This window comes from Musca vetustissima, unplaced genomic scaffold, assembly GCF_032173495.1.
Source record: "Musca vetustissima isolate MV318-11 ecotype Yass unplaced genomic scaffold, APGP_CSIRO_Mvet_v1 utg30915, whole genome shotgun sequence".
NCBI lineage: Eukaryota > Metazoa > Arthropoda > Insecta > Diptera > Muscidae > Musca > Musca vetustissima.
Genome location: NW_026884294.1, coordinates 81,819 through 103,897, shown reverse-complemented (window position 1 = coordinate 103,897; position 22,079 = coordinate 81,819). Strand labels below are relative to the sequence as shown.

Below are 22,079 nucleotides of genomic sequence, written 5' to 3'. Positions count from 1 at the left end.
GAAATGGGATGAAATTGCTGCTGTTTGTGGCTGCTATACTTTGGTTGGAAATGTGTAATTGGGTACTTTTTCCTGAAGCAGGGGAGAAGAGGGTGGGAGGTTTGAGTTGGGTGGATAAATTGATGTATGTTTGGTTTTCTGTATATTCGACTGGTTTCTGATGGTGCTGATGATGATTGTTTGAATTTTAGCATGTTGAATGATTGTAAACTGTAGAAAGGAAATCTGTGATGGTCTTAGCTTTGATTTTCTGATTGGAAAAGTACCATCATTGTCGGTTGGTCTGTCCGCATGCTTGCTGGTATATCGTTTGATGTATTATCAAATTGTGAAATGAAGTTGCTTTCCCTGCTTGCCTGAGTGTTTGGGTAATATAAAACCATAAAGATTTGATTTGATAAAAACCGAAATTTATTTTTTTATAATTCGTTTACGAAGTCTTTAAAATGTTGTGGTTATGAGATTTGTTTTTTGTTTTTAATTTGTCACATATTGTTCGAAATATTCCATATTTATTTGATCTATGGGGAAATCATTTTGCTTTTATCTCCACCGAGGTTATGCTAATTTCATTAAATTATAATACGATGTCTATTCAGCTGACATATCCATCATTATCAAATTAACGCCTTGTGGAGTAAGTCCTTTGCGATAGAGCGGGGGTGGAGTTCAAAATGTCAACTTTCTTCTGTTTCTCTAACTTTGCTTTTTTCTCTTCGCCTTGTTGCCACTTGCTGTTTTACTTCCTCCCTTTTGTTTTTGTTTGTAATATTTTTGCTAATCATTCAATTTCACACTTGAAAGCTTCCAGGGATTTTTTTCTTCTACTTTGGTTCATGGCAGGATATCTTCCTTTGCGTATAACTGACTGCTGCCGCTTCTTGAAAATCCGCAAATATGTTTAATTTGGTGTCACAGAGCTTTTGTTTGTCTGTTTGTTTGTTGTACCAACTCATCATTTGTCATATGGCGGCAAACAAGTAGATATTTCCGAAAAAATCTGTCCATATGTGCCTCGAAAACATGGGGGAGAGAGACAGAGTGTTTTGTGATTTGGTAGCTAAAAATTTAATAAAAATTATGAAAACAAAACCAAGCATCCAACTGAGCATTTGCGGTGTTATAAATCATAATACCAGACAATGAGTTTTAAGTGGGTAATGTTTGGTTGTAGTTGTTGTAGTATTGCTAAGGGGTGGGTATTATGGAGGATTATTAAATATTCTGAACTTAGTGTGCTAACTAATTTTTCGATAGAAATGAGGTGTATAGGTGTTAAGATAAACAATAATCCGGTAGGCAAGTAATTACTTTTCCGAACAGGTGTCGTGTTAATAACCCAAATACATCATATATTAGGGTGGGATGAATCAACTTATTGCAGAGAATTGCAAGGATTTTGTATTTTTTAGCATCAGTTCATAAAGAAAAATATATATTGGTTTTACTCCCACAAGATTCTGTAGACCAACTCGATGGGAGTAAGCGATTTCATGCAAACATGGGAATATTTTTTTCAAACTTAGATTAAATTTTACTGAAATTAAAGTTCAAATTTTACTGAAAATTAAATTTCACAACAAATTTCGTCTTGTGGTATTTAGGTTAAGCACAAGAACTCCTGATAGAAGGAGGATATGTTTTACAAAAATATTCCACATTCGATTTAACTGCAAACTTGTTATCGCAATATTCGCAAACAAAAATATGAAACCTTTATCGTGGTCTTTAGAGTTACCAGCAAAATAATTATCACGGTATAACTCAAAAACTTGACCTATGGCGAATTTGACCTTGTGAGTTCGTAAGTAATTTGACATCACCTACTTACTTAGCTAGCTTGTGACAGAACATTTATTTCACAAGTCGAGCTTAAAAAAGATTTCCAGGCACGTCGATCTTTTGCGCAGCTTTTCCAATTTGAAAGTCCCAGTTTCGAAATGTTGACTTCCATTTAATCTTTCGATCGGATTCGCAGATCGGCCCATAGATCTTCCGGATAAATTTTCTGTCAAACACTCCAACAACTGCCTCATCTGCTTACGCAAGTACTGAAGCTTCAGATCCATACAACAGTGCGGGTAGTATCAGCGTCTTATAGTGTGTGAGTTTGATCTGGCAAGAGGTGGCCTTATTCTTGAATTACTTACTGAGACCATATTAGCATCTGTTGGTCAACATTATTCTTCACAGAATTTCAAAACTGATGTCATTCGTTTTATTTATGGCCAAAGTACCAAGGTATATAAAATCTTTGACTACCTCGAAGGTTTAGTTTTGCCCGTTGATACCATCAGCTTGGTCTTCTCGCCATTTATTGCCAGTTCAACTTTGGCAGACTCTTTCTCAATTCGTTCAAAGGCTGCTGTTACCGCTCGCAATATTCTACACATTATACCGATGTCATCGGCGCAGGCGAATAAAATATGCTGTTTGACATTTTCGTATGACATTTTCCAGCAGGATGTAAAACAGGTCACACGACAAACTGTCACCTTGTCTGAAACCTCGTTCGATAGTGAAGGGCTCCGAGAGGCCCTTCACGACTTTAACTACTGATATTGTGCCAGGTTAAGTTTTCCTACATAGCCGCATTAAGTTTGCAGGAATGTAGAACGCAGAACGGATAGGGCTGTCTAATGCGGCTTTATAGTCGACGAATAGGTGGAATGTGTCGATGTGTTTTTCATGAGTTTTTGCCAGGCCGTAAGCCGCATTGGTATGGTGCAATAATAACATTGACCATTGGCTTCAATCGTTCACACAGTACGCTGTATAGCACTTTATATACGAAGTGAAGGAGACTTAGTCCTCTATAGTTGACACACATCGTCTTGTCAACTTTTTTGAGCACGGGACACAGGATGCAGAGGTTCCAAACATTGGGCATGCTTTCCTCTAGCTAAGTTGTACAAATGAGTTGGTGCATGCCCCTTGACCAGCATTTGACCACCGGTCTTGAATAGTTTGGCTGGTAATCCATTGGCAACTGCTGCGTTATTGTTCTTCAACCGAATTATTGCTACTCTGACCTCATCTTGACACTCTATACTGCCATCTCTTATTGGTTCTGTGGTACCCTCTTCACCTCCACTATTTGATACCAGAAGCTTTTCAAAATACTCCTTCCAGATCCTCAACACGCTGTCTGTATCTGTTACCATGTTTCCGTCTTCATCTACAGGAAGATGTGCCTGCACCAAAACCTTCTGTTTGGTGTTTTACTCGTTGGTAAAATTTTCGGATTTCATTCTGACTCCTGTACATCTCGATTTGCTCACCCTCACCTTTTTCTTGTTCTTTCTTTTTTTCTGAAAACGCGTTTCTCCTCTCTCCTTCTGTACCGATAATTCTCCATCACATTACGTGTTGCTACTGTCTGCAGGGTTGCCCTATACGCTGTGTTTTTCACATCAGTAGCATTACGACACTCCTGATCGTACCAAGTGTTGCTTTTGCTGCAGTTTGTAGGGAGTGGGCAATTCTTTACCATTGTGCTTCTATACCATTATCAGGACAATAGTATGCTTTCGTCAAGCAGTTGGGTAAGTTGAGCGGAGTAGGCTTCTGCTACTTGTTTTGTTTGCAGCTTTTCGACGTCAAATTTCCGTGTTAAATTAGATCGCACCTTTGCTGCTACATTAATCGATATTCGCTCCTCGGAACGATCGGACGTCTAAAACACTGGACGAATGCCTTCCGTCTATCACAACATGATCAATTTGAATTCTCGTTGTTCGTTCGGGAGAAATCCAGGTGGCATTGTGTATATCGAGATGCTTGAATCTGGTGCTGCTAACACCACACTTTTTGCTGCCGCGAAGTCAATCAACCTCATGCCATTGTCGGATGTTTCTTCATGAAGGCTGAATTTTTCGACAGTGGGGCCAAAGATATTTTTTCTTCCGATGTTTGCATTAAAATCTCCTAGCAGAATTTTAATGTCATGGTCAGGGCAGCGATCATATGCTGTTTCTAGGCGCTCGTAAAATATGATCAGACCAAAGATCAGAATGTAGAAGAACTTCGCTTTTATCCGGATTATAGCAATTCGCTTATCTACTGGAGTGAATCTGGAGACGAGGCCTTTTATTCTCCTATTAACCATAAATCCGCAGCCAAATTCATGTCTCGTTTCATGGCAGCTATAATACAGTGCGTAATTATCAGATTTACTTACGTCAGCCCCTTTCCATCGCATTTCCTGTAAGGCAATAATATCGGCTTTGTACATCTTGAGTACATCCGCCAAAGCGAAAACTGCGCCTGTTCTGTACAACGTGCACTCATTCCAAGTGCATATTCGCAGATCGTGGATCTTTTTACGTTTGCGGAGGTAGTCAACATTAGGTGTTTTCTATTTCTTAGCTTTTTCATAGTAGGAGGGGTTTTCCGAGTGTGGGCAACCCGACGCCTCAACCCATTTTTTATAGTTCTTATGGGTGAACTCGCGTCACATATCAGCTCACTATTTCAACCGATGATGAAAATAACTCCCCAGGTGATACCGCGGGTTGGTCAGTATCCACAATTGAGAGGAAAGAGGGACCAAGATAAGCCTGGACTTCGCAATGTTAAAGCCAATCAGAGCCGTTGCTTGGTATCTATCATCCCCTACGCCACCCATATTAAATCCGATAATTTAATTAGAATGTATTATACTATTACTTCGTGAAGGTATGTTTTTCACATACAGTGATCGTCATGCCATAATCCAACAAATATAAATTTAGAATTTTTTTTTGTCCTTCTATTCGTTGCTTAATCTAGTAAATCTTTTCGATTTCAAGTTTGGGAGACGTGTTCTACTTTTGGTACAAATTTTGCAAAATCATCTGCCTACTAAAATTTTCAAAAACTAAATAAATAGCAGATTTCTAACCCTTACAAGGCATTACCACTACAATACTGACCTACGTGTAAAATTTCCATCATCACATATATAAAGGAAGTTATGTAATCAGAAAACAATCGCATTATTATATTCTCTACAACAAAAATATTTTTTTATTTAGTTCGAAAACTTTCAATATTGTTACCCCTTCCCTTTCGCACCCATTTTAAATACTTGTCATCAACAATTAATATTTAAACGACGTAATTGAAAACTAATCCTTTAAATGTGAACTGTTGTGAAATACTATCGATGCTTGGAGACAAAAATAAATTCCATGAATTAACACGGCCCTTTCCGAAAAAAAAAACAAAAAAAAAAATCCCAACAAAAACACTTTAACATCAAATTAGTTTATCACGACATCAAAAGCCGAAGGGATTTTCTTCCTCTCTCTCTCTCTCTCACACACACACTCACTGCCACAAGTACTTGCGTTGTAGTAATAGGCGAACAATAAACTCGATTACCTGTAATTATTCTAAAATTACACAACTCAATTCAAAATAGAGTGGTATTAGAGAAACGCCGGGCGGACAATCAGCCATTCGGGGGGTAATATTAGTGTAGTTCAGAGTGTAGCTGTGAAATTCTACTCAAGGCAAACTACGATTAGGAAGAAAATTAAAGGACACATTTTACAAATGTCCTCGCTGACAAGATCGAATTTCAAATTGTCAATCAAAACCAATTTTCAATGCAGTACAACAACTATTTAGGAATTTTAGACGATAAATACCACCCCTTCTTTAGTTTTAAAATGCAGTGTTTCATTACAATTTGTTCGTTCTCGCATTCCTTTTTGGTATTCCACGAAATGTGTGTCCGTCCGTCCATTTGACTATTCTCTTGTATAAGTACATTTTAATGTAATTAAATTCAACACTTATTACTCGCCTTGTTTTTGTATTCCGTTTTTGTCCTTTGTATTGTCCTAGGGTATTATTTTATTTGCTTGCTTTTTATTCTTTGTTTTCAAATGAAAGATCTCAGGCTAATTTGCCATTGTTTGGCATTTAGTTTACATTAAGGTCGTCATATTACATAACACGATTGACACACATACACTCGCATCCACATAAAGATGCAGAAAAAGGACACACTCAACTCAAGATTAAGGCTAAACACATTGTGTTTAGCCTGTAGAGAATTTCCTGTTTATTGCAACAAAGGAATTATTTAATAATATGGGAGAGGAAAAGAGAGAGAGAGAGAAACAGAGAGTATATGGCGGAAGTTAAAAAAATCGATTAGGGTTTCTAATTGAATGACAATAAATAAATGTTTCATATATTATTATATATGTCTATGTGTTATGCAGTGCAGTGTATGTCTGATTCTCGTTAAAATTTATACAATTATATTAATACGTAGAATCCATGCGTGGTATCAACCGGCTATTCTATTCACAAATTAATCCGATAAATAGATCTATAGGTAAACGATATACCTTTTCCAATTCTTCAACATAAAATCGAAATTATATCTAACTATTTATACCTTGCATAATTCTTGTAAGGGTATTATGGCTTTGTGTGGCTACAAGTATTTGTAACGTCGCGCAAATCCTAGATCGATCTTTTATTATATACCGATCGTCATATCTTATATAACTGACTGATGTGTGGTCTGATGGGAAGACGTGTCGCGGTGGAGGTTTTGGTCGCTGATGTCTGGTTGGTGGTGTCGAACCGTCTGTTTAGATGTGTTTGCCTAGGGCCCTTGGTTGATCTTTGTTCGGGTGCCTGGTCCGACGGGCTGAACATTCGTGAGGATGTTCAGTCACTGTCCTGTGTGTTTGTTCCGACGTGCCGGATACCCGAGTGGTTGCGGTCACTGTCCTGTGTGGATGTGTTGTGTGGACTGTTGGGAGGTTTTGTTGTTTGGTGTGTGTGTGTGTTGTGCGGAATGCCCGTGAGGGTATTCTGGTGTTCCGGTTGTGGCTTTGGGTTTACTAATCCCGGATCGTGGATCGAAACTAGTAGGGTCACCATTCCCGAACTTTGTAGGCTTGTGGAATTATCATTGGGTGAGGATGGATACGGTGTGGGAATTAGCATCGAGAGATGTTGGTTTTTGCATTTGTTTTCATCCTTTCTTTATGTGTGGAGATCCTGCAGTTATTAGTTCAAATGGTAGTAGCTTCAGCTACGAAAACGTGCAGAGGTTAGTCTGTGGGGGACCATTCCTGGACTAGCAGGCTTGTGGAGCAATTGTTGGGATTGTGTGATGTTGGTGGTCACTCTTGGATTGTATCCCCTTTCAGCAATTGTTTCATTGTAGAGAGCCTGCATGTTAGTCCTAATGCTGGTAGCTTTGGCTATGAAGCTGGGCAGAGGCTACAGTCTGTGAGTGACCAGTCTCGAACTGTTTGGGGTTCTACTGGTAATAGCTTTGGCTATGAACCTGACCGAAGGTTTCGGTAGTACGGGTGTCAGGGTCCCTAGGTCTACGGATCTAGCCTGGCAGTTGGTGTTGGCCCTTCGGGGAGCATCGTGCTGGATGTGGTTTATACCCAAATCGCGGGTAGAGCTGTGGCTCGATGTGGAGTTGCATTACAACCTGGTGCCTGACCCAAGGACGTGATCGCGTCCAAATACGTGTGATCGATTGGTACCTGCATTTCGGTGTGTGGCGTTGGTTGACGCTTTGTATTAACTGGTGTTTACAGCACCGTGGGGTAAGACCGCAAGGTAGGTACCCACGTACTCTAAGCATCTCTGACTCCATTATAATTTGTAAACCCAGTATAGGACACAGCCACGAACTTTTGCATGTAAGTACGTTTACGGCCAATGAAGACTCGTACTGTTTTTGGAAATGGTTAGAATTAAGTGGATCAAATGGACCAAACACGTTGTTTTTGTCGGTTATGTTGGACTTTTTCTTTAAACATGTTCACGTCCATCTGTGTCATGCACGTTAAATTTATCCATGGAGGGGGAAAATGTTGGAGAAAAAGGAATTCTGAACTCGATCCCATTAATATGCCTAGAGCAGAAAAATGCGTGACAATCCAAAGCTATGTGCACATAAACTTTCTGAAATCGCAGAGAAATATTGGAAATGTAGTGCTTAAAAATTGGATTTGGGACAACATTTTAATTTTATTAAGTTAATGACCCCAAACACAAGCACCAGATCGTTTGAGAATTGATGCTTTATCATTGATTCAAACACATCCTTAGTCCGCGGATTTGAATCCTATAGATAACTTATGGAGTATTTTGGGGACAAATATTATAAGCCATAACATCTCAAGCATACGAAGTCTCAAAAATGTTTTACAAGTAGAATGGGGAAAAATTGGGACATTTTACCAGGAAAACTTGGTAAAATATTTGCCGGCAAGGTTGGAGGCTGTAAAAAAACAAATAAAAAGGTGTCAGTCGGTGTTGACGACAGATATATACCCTCACCCTATGGTATGCGGAGAAGGTATTCGGAGGTAAAGACAGGTTTTATTATTCGTTTTGTATAAGGTATATGTTTCATAAAAGAAGTTTTGAATTTTATGTTGATCATATATATAAAATTGGCCCTTTTTGTAGGATGTACCAGAGTAAAGGGAAGAAGGGTCTCACCTTCGCACTTGATCTAGGGTTGGTAAAGATAATATGTAGGTTGTGCAAACTTTGGTTCAAAGCCATTCACACGATATTGTATTTATAAATATTGAAAATTTGACCCTCTGTGGGGGAGGTACCACAAGGAGTGGACCAATGGGTCCCATTTTCAAACTTGATCAGGACTTGGAAAAGATAATAGGTTGTGCAAAATTTGCTTCAAATCGGACATTCCATTCGCCTGATATTGGATTCATAAATATTAAACATTTTCACACTTTGTGGGGAGGTACCAGAAGGAGTGGACCAATGGGTCACATCTTCAAACTTGTTCTAAGCATAGTAATGATAATATGTTGTGCAAAGATTGGTTCAAATTGGACATTCCATTGGATTTATATAATATTGAAATTTTTGACCATTTGCGGAGTGGACCAATGGGTCCCATTTTCAAACTTGATGTAAGCTTGGTAAAGGTTATAGGTTGTGCCAAGTTTGGTTCAAATCGGACATTCCATTAGTCAGATATTGGATTTATAAATATTGAAAATTTCGATCTTTTGTGGGGGAGGTACCAGAAGGAGTGGACCAATGGGTCCACTTGGTTAATTGGTAATAGGTAAAGATAACTTTGTAAATATAACATAAACAAAGATTGGAAGAAATATTAATATGTGCAAAGTTTGATTGAAATCGGTTATTCCCTTCGAGAGTTAGCGTACGCACCAGCCAGCCAGACGGACTACGCAAGAACGGACGGACATGTGTAAATCGACTCCAAATTTTCTGAAACGGATTTGGTCCAAAGAAACTTAGGGTATAAAACCAATATCCTCCTTATCAACGCCATAAAGCTGAGGGTATAATATGACCGAAGTATTGCAATACAACAGTCTAAAACACACTCTTGATACAGGTTATTATGTCTCTGTACATAATTTCGAAAAGATGAGGAACACATTCTAAGTCGATTTATGCAGATCGGATATCCTTCGATGTTTTAAGTTATTCTCTCATACCCGAAAATTAGTTCTAATATCTAGAATCTTGAAATTCTATATGGAATCTGATACAATTTGGATTTTGATGAACAGATAGAGCAGGAATTCTTAAATATGGACTTACGATTACTATTTGAAAGCAGAATTGATGAAGTTTTGGAAATGCGTACTTATAAGTACGAAAAGTACTTAATTTGCTAAAATTTGGACTTTGGTGGAATTAAGATTAATTTTGAGTATAGGATTGATATAGTTTTTGAAGTTCTTAGTTATGATATGATTTAGACTGAAAAGTACTAAATGGTACAAAATTTGTAACAATTTTCTTTTGGGTGAATGCATAGAGCTGGAATCCTGAGATTTGGAATTTAGATTACTGTTAAAGTGTAGGATAGGGCTATGGACACAGCTTTGGATATTTAAATTTATGTGTATGCACTAAATTTGAAACACTTTGGATTTCGGGTGAACGGATAGTGCTGGAAACCCAAAATTTCGAATATTGATTGATGTTTGTGCGTCGAATTGTGATATGGGGGTAGTTTTCCAAAATTGTACTTATGTGTTCCAAATGGTACTAAATTTTGTACAATTCGATTTTGTGCGAATGGATAGAGCTAGAATCCTCAATTTTGGAATTAAAATTACTGTTGGAGTGTAGGATTGACAAAAAGTCCAAGATGGTACCAAATATTGTACAATTTGTTTTTGGGTGAACTGATAGGTGCGGAATTTTTTCATTTGGGATTAAAATTACTGTTGGAATGTGTACTAACTGGTAATAAAGTTGATATTAGATGTAGGAATAGATGTGGAATTATAGTTCAACAAATTATATAGTATTCACGATTTCCATATAAAATATTATTTATTTTTTTATTAATTTCTCTTTCGAGATGAGCTACATGATCGGAGTTGCAATGAAAAGGAAAGCCAGAGAGAAACTATATTCCCACCATTATGCGACGCGTTTCGCCGTTGGTTAAGAGGCTCATCAGGCATATTGGGCAGTGTGGCTTACAAATGTCTTTACTTGATAAGTTGTATTTATGTCGACTATTGTTGCGAAATTGCATCTACGAATTAAATTCAACCATGTCAAGGTTCGGACATTTGGCATCATTTCAATGGTATGCAACTGCATACTGTGCAACCTTAGGAAGATAGGGAGGTGGCTTTGAACGCTAAGGCGCCGGACAACAATCAACAGATGCCATGGAAACCAGGGTTCAAATCCCAGCCGGGCTCAAGCTGATTTTTTTGAGTTTTTATGCCTTTTAAGGGCGAAGGGTCATTCATGTAAATGTTTTTTTTTATTAATTTATATTTCGAGATGAGCTACATGATCGGAGTTGCAATGAATAGGAAAGCCAGAGAGATACTACATTCCCACCATTATGCGAAGCGTTTCGCCGTTGGTTAAGCGGCTCATCACACATATTGGGCAATGCGGCTTACAAATGTCTTGATCGAATCAAAGGATCTTATTCTTCACGATCATTAGTTAACGACAAAGAGCGATTCAGATTAATCAACGTCGCCCGTCGGTACTGGTTTATATATGTCCGTATAGACAAAGGATACCATTTTGAGCTTGACTTCTCTCTCCTCAGTATGTATTTCTGAAAAGACACATTTTCAATAACATTTCTCAAAAAAATGTATCTGAAAAAAGTACATTGAATAAGGTAAATTCTCTAAACCCATGTTTAGAACTACGCACAGGTATAACTACGCAAATTAATCTAAAAATAGGAGGAGATTTCTAAACAGTATATCATTATTATTCCATTGCAAAGAAAGAGAAAAAAATTAAGACTCCTCCATTTCGTTTAGCAAATGAAAACAAAATCAGCAGCTACAATTGTTGCTGCTAACAACAACTATGACCCTAAACAGGAAATTGTCATGAATATAATGCGTTGTTTTTTTCTGTTTCATTCCTATAATCGTTTGTGTGTATTTGTTTTATATATAAATAGAGAGAGGTCTCCCAGGATATGTACAGGATATGCTATGCGATTTGTTGTCAAACGCTAACCCCTCTATAACGACATCACAACGACTTGTCTTCTGTCTCCGCCGCCATCGTCATCACCTCCGTCCTTATTGTCGTCTATTATCCATTTGCTACTATCGTACACAGAGGCCTCTCAGTAGCAATGATGTTTTCTTTTTTTCTCTCTATGTATTATTATAATTCGCATTGTTGTTGTTGTTGCAGTCATAATTCCCGCTGTTTGCTGAGCTCTGAGTTTTTAGCACTGTATAATTTAATGTCATTTAGCCTGCGGCCAAATAAACGTCCCCCTTTGTTGAGCCACAACATTTTTTGTTGCTCGGCTATGTGAGAAAATAAAAAATAGAATGAAAAATAACAAAAACGGAAACAGCTTGGAAGGCGGGTTAATAACTCATAACGTCGGAATCATGGCGTACAGGAAACAAAGTGTTCAACAGCAGTTTTCAGTTGTTTTTTAGCTTGTTTTTTTTTGCAATTCTAGCAAATATGTTAATTGCTTTAAATTAAGCATCTAAGGAAATGTTAATTAAATAAATTTAATTCATGGAGTTGTATTGTAAGATTTCCGGTTTGGAAGATGTCTATGGATCGAAGTTAGTGATGTGCAGTGAGAACTTCATATCGAAATCGCAATTGCCGAATGTGCCCCAGTCCCCCCTACTACCTTTTTGAATTATTGTGTATATCAGCTAGCCAGGCTGGCTAACATTCTGACGGACAAACATTTCTTAATCTACTACATGCTCTGAAAAGGATTCGAAATATATTCATTTTTATGCAAAGTTACAGTTTGTCAAATTTTGTAGGATACGGAATCGATTTTGGGTTAGACTCTGACACTATCTTTGCACAGATTTTTCTAGCACTTCTAGAATGTTTGGTGTTTAAAGTGGGGTATATCGATCCACGTTTTGGTATAGCGCCTATAAAACGGTACACTCCACTATTCGGTATTTTGCAGATGTTGGCCACATTTCAACCGAATTGGCTGTAATATTGTATATCGGGTTCCTAATAAAAATGAAAAATATTGACCCAACTTTTGGGGTAGCCCCATATAACGATACTTCAGAATTTTCAGTATTTTATATTTGTTGGTACGATTTTCATGAAGTATAGCCAACCTCCCTACTAAAAATTATTGATATTGGCTCAAGTTTCGGGGTAGACCCAAAATACGGTAAGTTCCCAATATTTGGTATTTTTGGGATTTTCGATTTTCCTTCGAATTGACAGTAATTTCGCTACTAAAAATTAATAATATTGACTTTAGTTTCGTGTTAGCCCCCATATAAAGGCATCTCCACCTATTCTGTATTTTGGTGCTGTTGGGACGTTTTTCAACCGAATCTGCTATCTATACTAATAAAAAAGTAAAGTGATTGACTGACTGACTGATTTAAAGATTCATCAACGCCCAGACGAAACGGCTGAAGCTAGAATCTTGATGACATCTTGATAGATGTACCAAAGGGTTTTTGGAAATTCGAACTATGACTATCCGAAAATGTACTAAATTTGGTACAATTCTGTAGCATGTGAACGGATAGCGTTAAAAACTTGAAATTTGAATTGTGAATTGAGGTTGAGAAGTAGGGTCCATTTAAGGAGATGTTTTTAAAAGCGTGTACTTATGTATACGAAAAGTACTATATGGTACTATATTTGGTACAAATTTAATTTGGAGATACAAATCGAGCTGGAATCATGGAATTTGAAATTAAAATTACGGTCAGAGTGTAGGATTGGGATATGAACATAGTATTGGAAATTTGTTACTTATGTGTACGAAAAGTACTAAATCGTACTATAATCGGTGCAGTTTGGATTTGGGTGATCCTATAGAGCGGAAACAATGAAATTTAGAGTGAGGATCACTGTAGGGGTGTGGGATTGGGGTCAGGATTCAGTTTAAGAATATAATACTTATGGGTACTAAATGGTACTAAGTTTTGTACAATTTGAATTTTAGGTGAACCAATAGAGCTAGAATCATGAATTTTGGAGTCAGTATCACTGTTGAGATCTAAGATTGAGATATGTAGGAAGTTTTAGAAATGTGTACTAAATTTGGTACAATTTGAATTGTGAATGAACCGATAGAGTTGGAATCCTGAAACTTGGATTTGGGATCACTGTGGGGGTGTAGGGTTGGAGTATGTAGGAAGTTTTAGAAATTTGTACTAAGTGTACTCAATTTGTTACAATTGACATTGTGGTGAAGCGATAGAGTTGGAGTCCTGAAATTTTGATTTAGGATCACTGTGGAGGTGTAGGGGTATTGGGGATTGGGGTATGTACGAAGTTTTGGAAATTGGTACTACTATGTACTAAATTTAGTACGATTTGATTTTTGGGTGAACCGAAAGAGTTGGAATCCTTAAACTTGAATTTAGTATCAGTGTGGGGGTGTAGGATTGGGGTATGTAGGAAGATTTGAAAATTTTTACTACTATGTACTAAATTTAGTACAATTTGAATTGTGGGTCAACCGATAGAGTTGGAATCCTTAAACTTGAATTTAGAATCAGTGTGGGGGTGTTGGATTGGGGTATGTAGGAAGTTTTGGAAATTGGTACTGGAGGTGTAGGATTGGGGTATGTAGGAAGTTTTGGAAATTCGTACTTCTTTGTACTAAATTTGGTAAAATTCGAGTTCGAATCCTAAAAGTTGAATTTAGTATCAGTGTGGGAGTGTAGGATTGGGGTATATAGGAAGTTTTGGAATTGGCACTGCTGTGTAAAAAATTTGGTATAATTTGAATTGTGGGTGGACCGATAGAATTGGAACCCTGAAACTTGAATTTCGTATCAGTGTGGGGGTGTAGTTTTGGGTTCAGTACGAAGTTTTGGAAATTCTACTACTAAATTCGGTACAATTTTAATTGTGGGTGAATTAATAGAGTTGGATCGGGGTATGCAGGAAGTTTAGTTAGATGGTTGAGTATGGTCGACATTAATGTGAAATAGAATAAAATAATATATTAACACATTTTTAAATATTTCCTACATTCGCTAACGAAGTTGCGGGCATATGCTAGTAAGTACATATTTTGAATTCTTATTGTGTGCGAAAACTCACAACCAAAAATATCAATATCGGTCCCCGTTTTAATATAGCCTCCATATGACAGTAAAATATATCTGGATTGCTGATTACCTTTTATAATTAATTGCTTTTGAAATTTCAAGGAAAAATCTCAAAACTCGTCTAAATATAACTGATTTATTGTGTCCGAATCAAAGGAAGACAAGAGTCTTTCTGAGACTTAAAATACGTTTTACCTGCCTTTTTTTGGGAATAATGAGTATTCAAAAATTCAAAAACTTGTAATCCATCGGTACCAAATTTTAGGACATTATTCTGAACGTACATAGCTATACTATTAACTAGGATAAGGCCAAAGATCGGCGAAGATCTTCCTTAATTTTTAAACTGGTTAGTGGTCGTTAGTGATCCGCCACTTTGTTAAATCTGGAGACCATGTACTCTTTCGAATTCCATTGTAATTTTTGGGTATCAGATATTTCAGTGATCGAAAATCAAATCAACCGTCGAAAAAGGAGATTTTTCTTTATTACGTTAATTTGTTAATGTTAATATTATGTTAATTCACTTCCTTATCCTCTAAGTCGTAAAATATATATAGATTGTAAAAAATATATATGGGAAAAGTTTTTGGATCTGGTCTGACTCCGATTTCAAAAAAAAAAAAAATCGTCGACTCATAGACTCCTTCGGCAACCCTGAACAAAAAATCGACTTTTGTATTCCCTTAAGTCTGGGTTTATACATGCAACTTTTCTAAGCAATTCTGTTGAGTTCTTAGAACTGAGAAGTATAAAAAGTGGCAAGGGGGAATAAATTCAAAAGAGAATCTAAGAGAACAGCAGCAGAGTTGCTTAAAAAAGTTGCATGTATAAACCCAGACTAAGTAGTAAATATGTATATTCCATCGGATTGAAACCAATTTGCCAAAAACGAGTCACAATCGTACGATTATATGCCCGATTAAATATGTATATTCCATCGGATTGAAACCAATTTGCCAAAAAACGACAAAGACATAGAAACCGTAAAGACTCGACAAAATGCATTTTGACAAAATAGTTTATGAAAAAATATCCAGGGGGAATCAGGCATAACAGAGGCATGTTAACAATTAAAACGCAAATACGCGATAATGTGTGTACAAAATGTAAATAAAATTAGAGATCTGTACTCAAAAAATATGTTTTTATTTTATAAGCTTGCGATATAGCGTTTAAAACGTTTAATATCGTTTGCTCTGTTGTTAAGATATCGTAACAACAGAGGAAAATCAATCTATTGGAAATTGTTGACGTATCGATTGTCCTATCTTTATACTTTTATGTCTTTGAAAACGAGTCACAATTACGAAATGAAATTATGCCCGAAACGTGGGCTAATTTTCAATTCGTAATAACTCTTTGTTTTAAATAGTAAATCTGTAACTATTATATTCATAGTAAATACGTTAAACCTTCTACTTAAACTATTTCCCATAAAATCGTTTTTTTTTCTCATAGTTAACAATATTTCCCATAAAACCATTTAAATATGTTGTAGTGTCATATCATTTATCGTTTAACTCCCCCATCGTTTTCTCATAACCTTTTCCGTTTTTTGACCGGGCCATTCAAACCAAATTGGGTATCATAACACACACACAAATGCAATGAGAAAAAAGTGAATAATATTTTAACAACTTTAACATGGTATTTTTCCAACTTTAACATAACGAAAGTGACACCGAACTGCAGTTACAACAATTCACACATGGTGGCAAAACGTATTTTGGGAATTTACGAATGCTAACTGACGATTTGCCTGAAGCGTTGAAAAAAAATCTTCGCCTCGATATTTGTTTCAACACTTTTTGCTGGTTAGTAGCTACTGCAACAACAATAACAACAACATTGTTAAGTAATATCAATTTAATGGGAATTGCAAATGAAGTGACAAATAAAAGAATTGAAAAACAAAACAATAGCTGATAGAGAAAATGAAATAAATCACCACACGAATCTGCAAAACATTTAAAACCAACAACAACAATGGTAACGCATTCATCAGACATACCCCCACAATGACATTGCCAGTAAAATTTGTGGACATTGGACGAAAACGGATATTGGTGTGAAAATTACAGGTTACACGCGTTGAAATAAACAATACGGCCCAAATAAAATGTAAGCGGACGGACGAACGAACAAACAAAGTGGTGACTATCATGTGAATGAACGCTTTTTAACAAACTACGCCTGAGGATTTGTTTTTGATTTTCGTCGTAGTCGACAACTGCATTAAATTTAAAGAGGGAGTTGAGCTTTGGCCTCCTTTCTGCACTGCTCTGGGGAATATAAGGGTAACTTGTATGTAAGCCGCCCTGTGGGGTGTCGTTGATATTGCAAAAACATTATGATGGCATTGTTGGTATTTTAAACATCGTTATAACATTGAAAAAGTGGAGTTATTTTTATATTTCTGATGACACTGTAGACTAAATTCACTTTCGCCATTAGTAAAGTTGCAAATGTAAGAGAATGATCAAGAATATTCAGAATGATCCACTATATTTCACTTATGTAGCGCTTGGGCATTAACGTCGGCCCACAATGTATGTATTAGAAATATGGATAATTTTGATACCAAGGGGTATAGCCCCGACGCCTGAATATTTCTTCGAAAGGTGGTTTATAAAACGATTTTCCTTAACCCTTTGTGGCCCAATGTTGCCCATAGGTAACAAAATATTTTAGAGCTTATATTAATATGCAGCTAGTAGGTATATATTATTTTGATTTCGTATGCCAAGAACTGATTATGGACGACACATATCTAAAGAAAAATAAAACCAGTGAGCGGAGCAGTATATTCGGACGGGGTCGACCATACGATACCCTACACAACTTCCACGGAACTCTAACTTTACGCGGATGTTTATTCTGAGCCTGGACAATAGTTCGCGATATTAGCACCCTATTTCCCGATTAGAGATCAACAGCGCCTCTTCCTACACAGACATATATTCCGAATATTACTAATATTCAGTACAGCCCCTCTAATTACTTGTCCAGATTCCCTTCACCGTGGGCTGTGTTGTGATGTTCGGCTTATAATTGTGGCCTATAGATCGACTCGAAAAACACAAAAAAATAACATTTCGTTCCACTTCATCCCAAAATTATTATCTAATCATCCCCGAAAATTATAGGCGTTGTCTTTGCCTATACCTGGACCCTCGTGGAAAATTTTAAACCGATCAGAGCTATATTTTCGCCTTCCAGTGTGGAAATATCTCAGTACGTAAGCACCTGTTCATATTTAAATGTAACTCCCACATCCGAGTACATACGACAATATAATTGGTATCAATTTAAAGGCCAATCACTCCTCTGGTCGTCTGGAGCGACCAGAAAATCAGACCAAAATAAAGTTGTTGGTCAATTTCATCCCCTAAATATTAGCCGATCTTTACCAAAAACAATAGGGGTTTTCATTGGCCACAACCCATCCTTCATGCAAAATTTCGTGAAGATTGATCCATAACTGTGGCCTGTATCGTGTTTTCAAATTGTAATGGACAGACGGACGGACACACATATCTAGATCGACTCAGTTAGTCGAGATATGACGATCGGTATACTTAATGGTGACCAATATTTCGCGGCATTACAAACTCTTGGGGCTGCACAAAGCTATTATACCCTGACAACATAGTTGTATAGGGTATAAATATTCTTCAGTCGATTTTGCATTTGGTTCTTTTGCTATTTTTCCTAAAGAATATACTGTATCTCCCGAATGCAAGGATGTAGCGATGTCAAATTTTGTGCATATCCTCTTTAGGATAGTTGCATTAAATCTTTGAACAGAAATTTGTTCTAAGAATGCAGAAAAAATTCGGGGTTAAATTCGGTTATATAAAAATATTGGAAGGTGCAGGTGTGAAGTGCCGGATACTATAACTGATAATACATTCTTTTGTTAGGTACCACTATGGGCCAGAGATCCAACCTTTTACCTTTATGAAAAAAATACGCTGATGCAAGAAAAAAGTAAAGATTCATTAGGATGGATCGAAATTGAATTAACAAAATTATTTTTGAACGCGTTTTATAGAGATACGGTTATTTATTACATATCGCTCATTTGTAGCAAGACCGGCATACATCTAAAATCGTGAAACCCTGATCGAGAAGCTGTGCCATGCAAGGTGTGAGTCAATTGAAAAAATTAAACACCTTTTTTGCAAAATCGATTTAATTGATTTATGTCGGTCTTACAGCAAATGAGCGATATGTGAAATTAGATTTGGAAAATCAAATAAAATTAATTCAAAATGGCGGGTCAAACAGAAAAAATTAAATATTTATTTTCATAGTAGTATTTAATATCAAAATAATATGAAATTGGTTGGTTTATGTATTATGGACATAAAACTATGGCATACTTTCATTAAATTTGAAATATAGACAATTTGGTTGAAAAATGTCCTCAAAATCTTCTAAATACTGAAAAATTGGGGGCTTACTCCGAAAACCTGAAAATAGAGGGGTATCGTTATATGAGGGTTACCAAAAATGGGGACCAAAAGTGATAATTTTTGGTAAGAATATCATCTACCAGTGCGGGCCCAAAATACCAAATTACAGTCAATTTGATTGAAGGTGAGACTAAGATCTTCCAATTTTATCAACAGCATGTTCTGTTAGTAAAAGTCAATTTTTAATTCTGTTATTAAATTTGTACATGCAATTTTCAACGACTATTTTTATATTTTATCGGCAATAACTCTTAAGGGGATCCATGCCTAAATATTATCCTAGGTGGATTTTTTCAAAGAAATACCTAAAAAGAGAATTCGGTATCTAAACCCTAAGATCCTCGAGAGGTGCGGCAGGTGACACTGCCTTGTTTAAAACATATATTCCCCAAAAGTAGACAACAAAACCGGTTATCATATGAACATAACAGTCCAAAGTGACGTATTGATTGTTGACAGTCGTTCCATCGTCGTTTTCGGAGCAAAGGGCCTATTCAAGGTTTGATGATTATCAAAACCCCATACTGTACAATTTTGCTTATTAACATACCCACCGAGAGAGAAATCTGTTTCATCACTGAAGAAAATGTTGATAGAACACCGCCGCTCAAGCATCTATTCCACGCATCTACGACGTTGTAAATGGTCGATTGGTTTCCGATTTTTCGTGAGCTGATATTTATATAAATGTAGGTTTAGATTTAAATGGAGAGGCCATAAGACATGCCCAATTTCTGAGAACGACGAGAAGGCAGCACATTAGGGGCTTTGGCAACTCTTTCACTTACAGTAGCGATATGTTCAGACGAACGAGCGAGACGATGGCCGCCTTAAAATATTTGTAATCGCTCAGGGCTCTTAAAATTTCTTCACAAGTTAGCGAATTGCTTCCATCTTTGGACAATTGTGTAAACCATATTCTCCAGGTTCTGGTACTGTTTGTACGTTGTGAGATAGTTAATGGATCCATATTCGTCAATGTCAGATTTTCAACTAAAAAGAAAAAATGGTTTAACAACTGAATTTGACAGATGTCAATTTTCAGTCCCATATTTTTGAAACTACGAAATGATTCACTACTTACAAGTTTTGCAATGTAGGTTTCAATAATTGATATACCTCATATTATACCACAGGTGAATTTATCCATTGTGTTCACCCTAAAAAGAAAAAAAATTAAAAACGAAGCGAAGATATGGCATGAAAAGAAGACTGAGGAGTTAAGTTTAGGTTTAATAACCAACCAAGACAATTTCGTTAGCAAAGTTAAAACTTATGATGGGATCTATGTCAGAGAAGGTCAGCGTGTAAATTTCGTCCCTATATGCCCGATCGTTTCTGTCTCCTCCTAATCCTTGAATATACGACATTAAAATAAGAGTTCTTATTCTGCATTGACCTGGTATGAACCCAAAAGTTAGCTCCTTCTTTTTTCCGTCAAGAAATAACCGGTCAGATGCATTTAGAGGTTCTGCTCCCAAGTCCCTCAAATCCAGCATTCTCGAAGCAGATCTTACGAATTAAATTGACATATTGATCAACTATGACCCACCTCGAGCGAGATCGTCAGCTATATTATTTCCGTTAATATTGCTATGGCTGCTATGTTTCCTTGACCAATTCTGCTACCTTTTCATGATTGCTAGATTTTCTGCTCAAAAAACGCCACAGTGATTGTTTAGTTAGTATAAGTTTTTTTACCTTCTTATTAAAGAGAGATGCAGATGTAGGTATCGTATAGCCAGTTGCCGTCCCCAGCTCTTATCTATGTGGAATAAAGTGCACTTTGACACATTTCTGTACGACCTTCGACGTTAAGTGACTAACGTTCCATGGTATGTTTCCAATTGTGTTAGACTGGTCGGAATTTGAATTTCATTTATCACTAAGAGCAAGAACAGAGGTCCGAGTTGCCCATCCTGCGATGAGCAACATATAAAGAAATTTCCTTATGAAACTATCCCCATTTTTTCCATTAAATATGTTATTTTCAGCATTATATCAACCCGATCCACTAAAGGAGTGTCAAGTGGATTGATTCCAATTAGAAGTCCCTAATTTTTTATCCACATAACCTTGAGGTAGTAAAGCAGTATAGGCCTATTTGCCCTTGATGTAAGCGTGTTATCAATCGAGGTCCAGTAACCTTTCCATTATCGCTAAAAGTATGGATGATCTGCTAATCAGTCTGTAGTCCTTGGGCTAAGGATTTCGCTTTTTGGATAGCTAATTATACATCTACATCCAAGTCCTACAACTCGGAAAAATTAGTTTTCCGAGTCCTCGATACAACATTTCGTTTAATACTGCCTAAGATATTGTGTTCAGTCAGTTTTATCAACACTTCCTTTTGACACACTAACGATTTTTGTTTAGCTCTCTTAATCTCAATTTTATACTTATTGAACTTTGATTCACTGTCATTTCCTTCTAATTTTCCGAGAAGCTGCAAGTTTATTGGTTCACCAAATTTGCGGGTATTTTTTTAAATAATTGGTAATAGGACAAGAAGACTTAGAGTAACCCAAAAGGGTTTTGTTAACATCATTCACTGTTCTTTTGACCACTAGTTCCCAATGCTGTTTTAAGATTGAATTTTATCGATTTAGTCTTTCATGGGTTCCAATAAGGCTCCTGTTTCATTCCGATGTTAGACATTTGGAAAAATATTGTAGTATAATCCGAAACGGTACATATTTTCGAACACTGTCTGGGTGACTGGTGCATTCAGGGAGTAATAGATTTGGAACAAACCTGATTATCTGATATCTATCTGACTAATCTGATATCTCTACCATAAAAAATGAACAATTTGAAAGTCTTCTACAAAACGATTAGAATATCTTTTTAATCCAAAATTTGAACTTTCTGAGCCAACCGAACATAGATATGAACCAGTAAGGAAAGTAGTGAAGTCGGACGGGGCCGACTATATGATACCCTTCACCACTTTGGATATATTCAACAGATGAATCCTATTTATGAATCGGACAAACTTTTGGTCTTTAGTGCACAATTTTCATAA

The 22,079-nt window shown here is 36.7% G+C and overlaps 1 protein-coding gene across 1 annotated transcript in view; it reads right to left on the bottom strand.

Annotated features, from left to right (window-relative positions):
- Positions 1-22,079, bottom strand: part of LOC133331283 (transcription factor mef2A-like) — a gene marked incomplete at its 3' end in the record, with an annotated part of 50,073 nt that overhangs the window by 423 nt on the left and 27,571 nt on the right. The window lies entirely within an intron of this gene.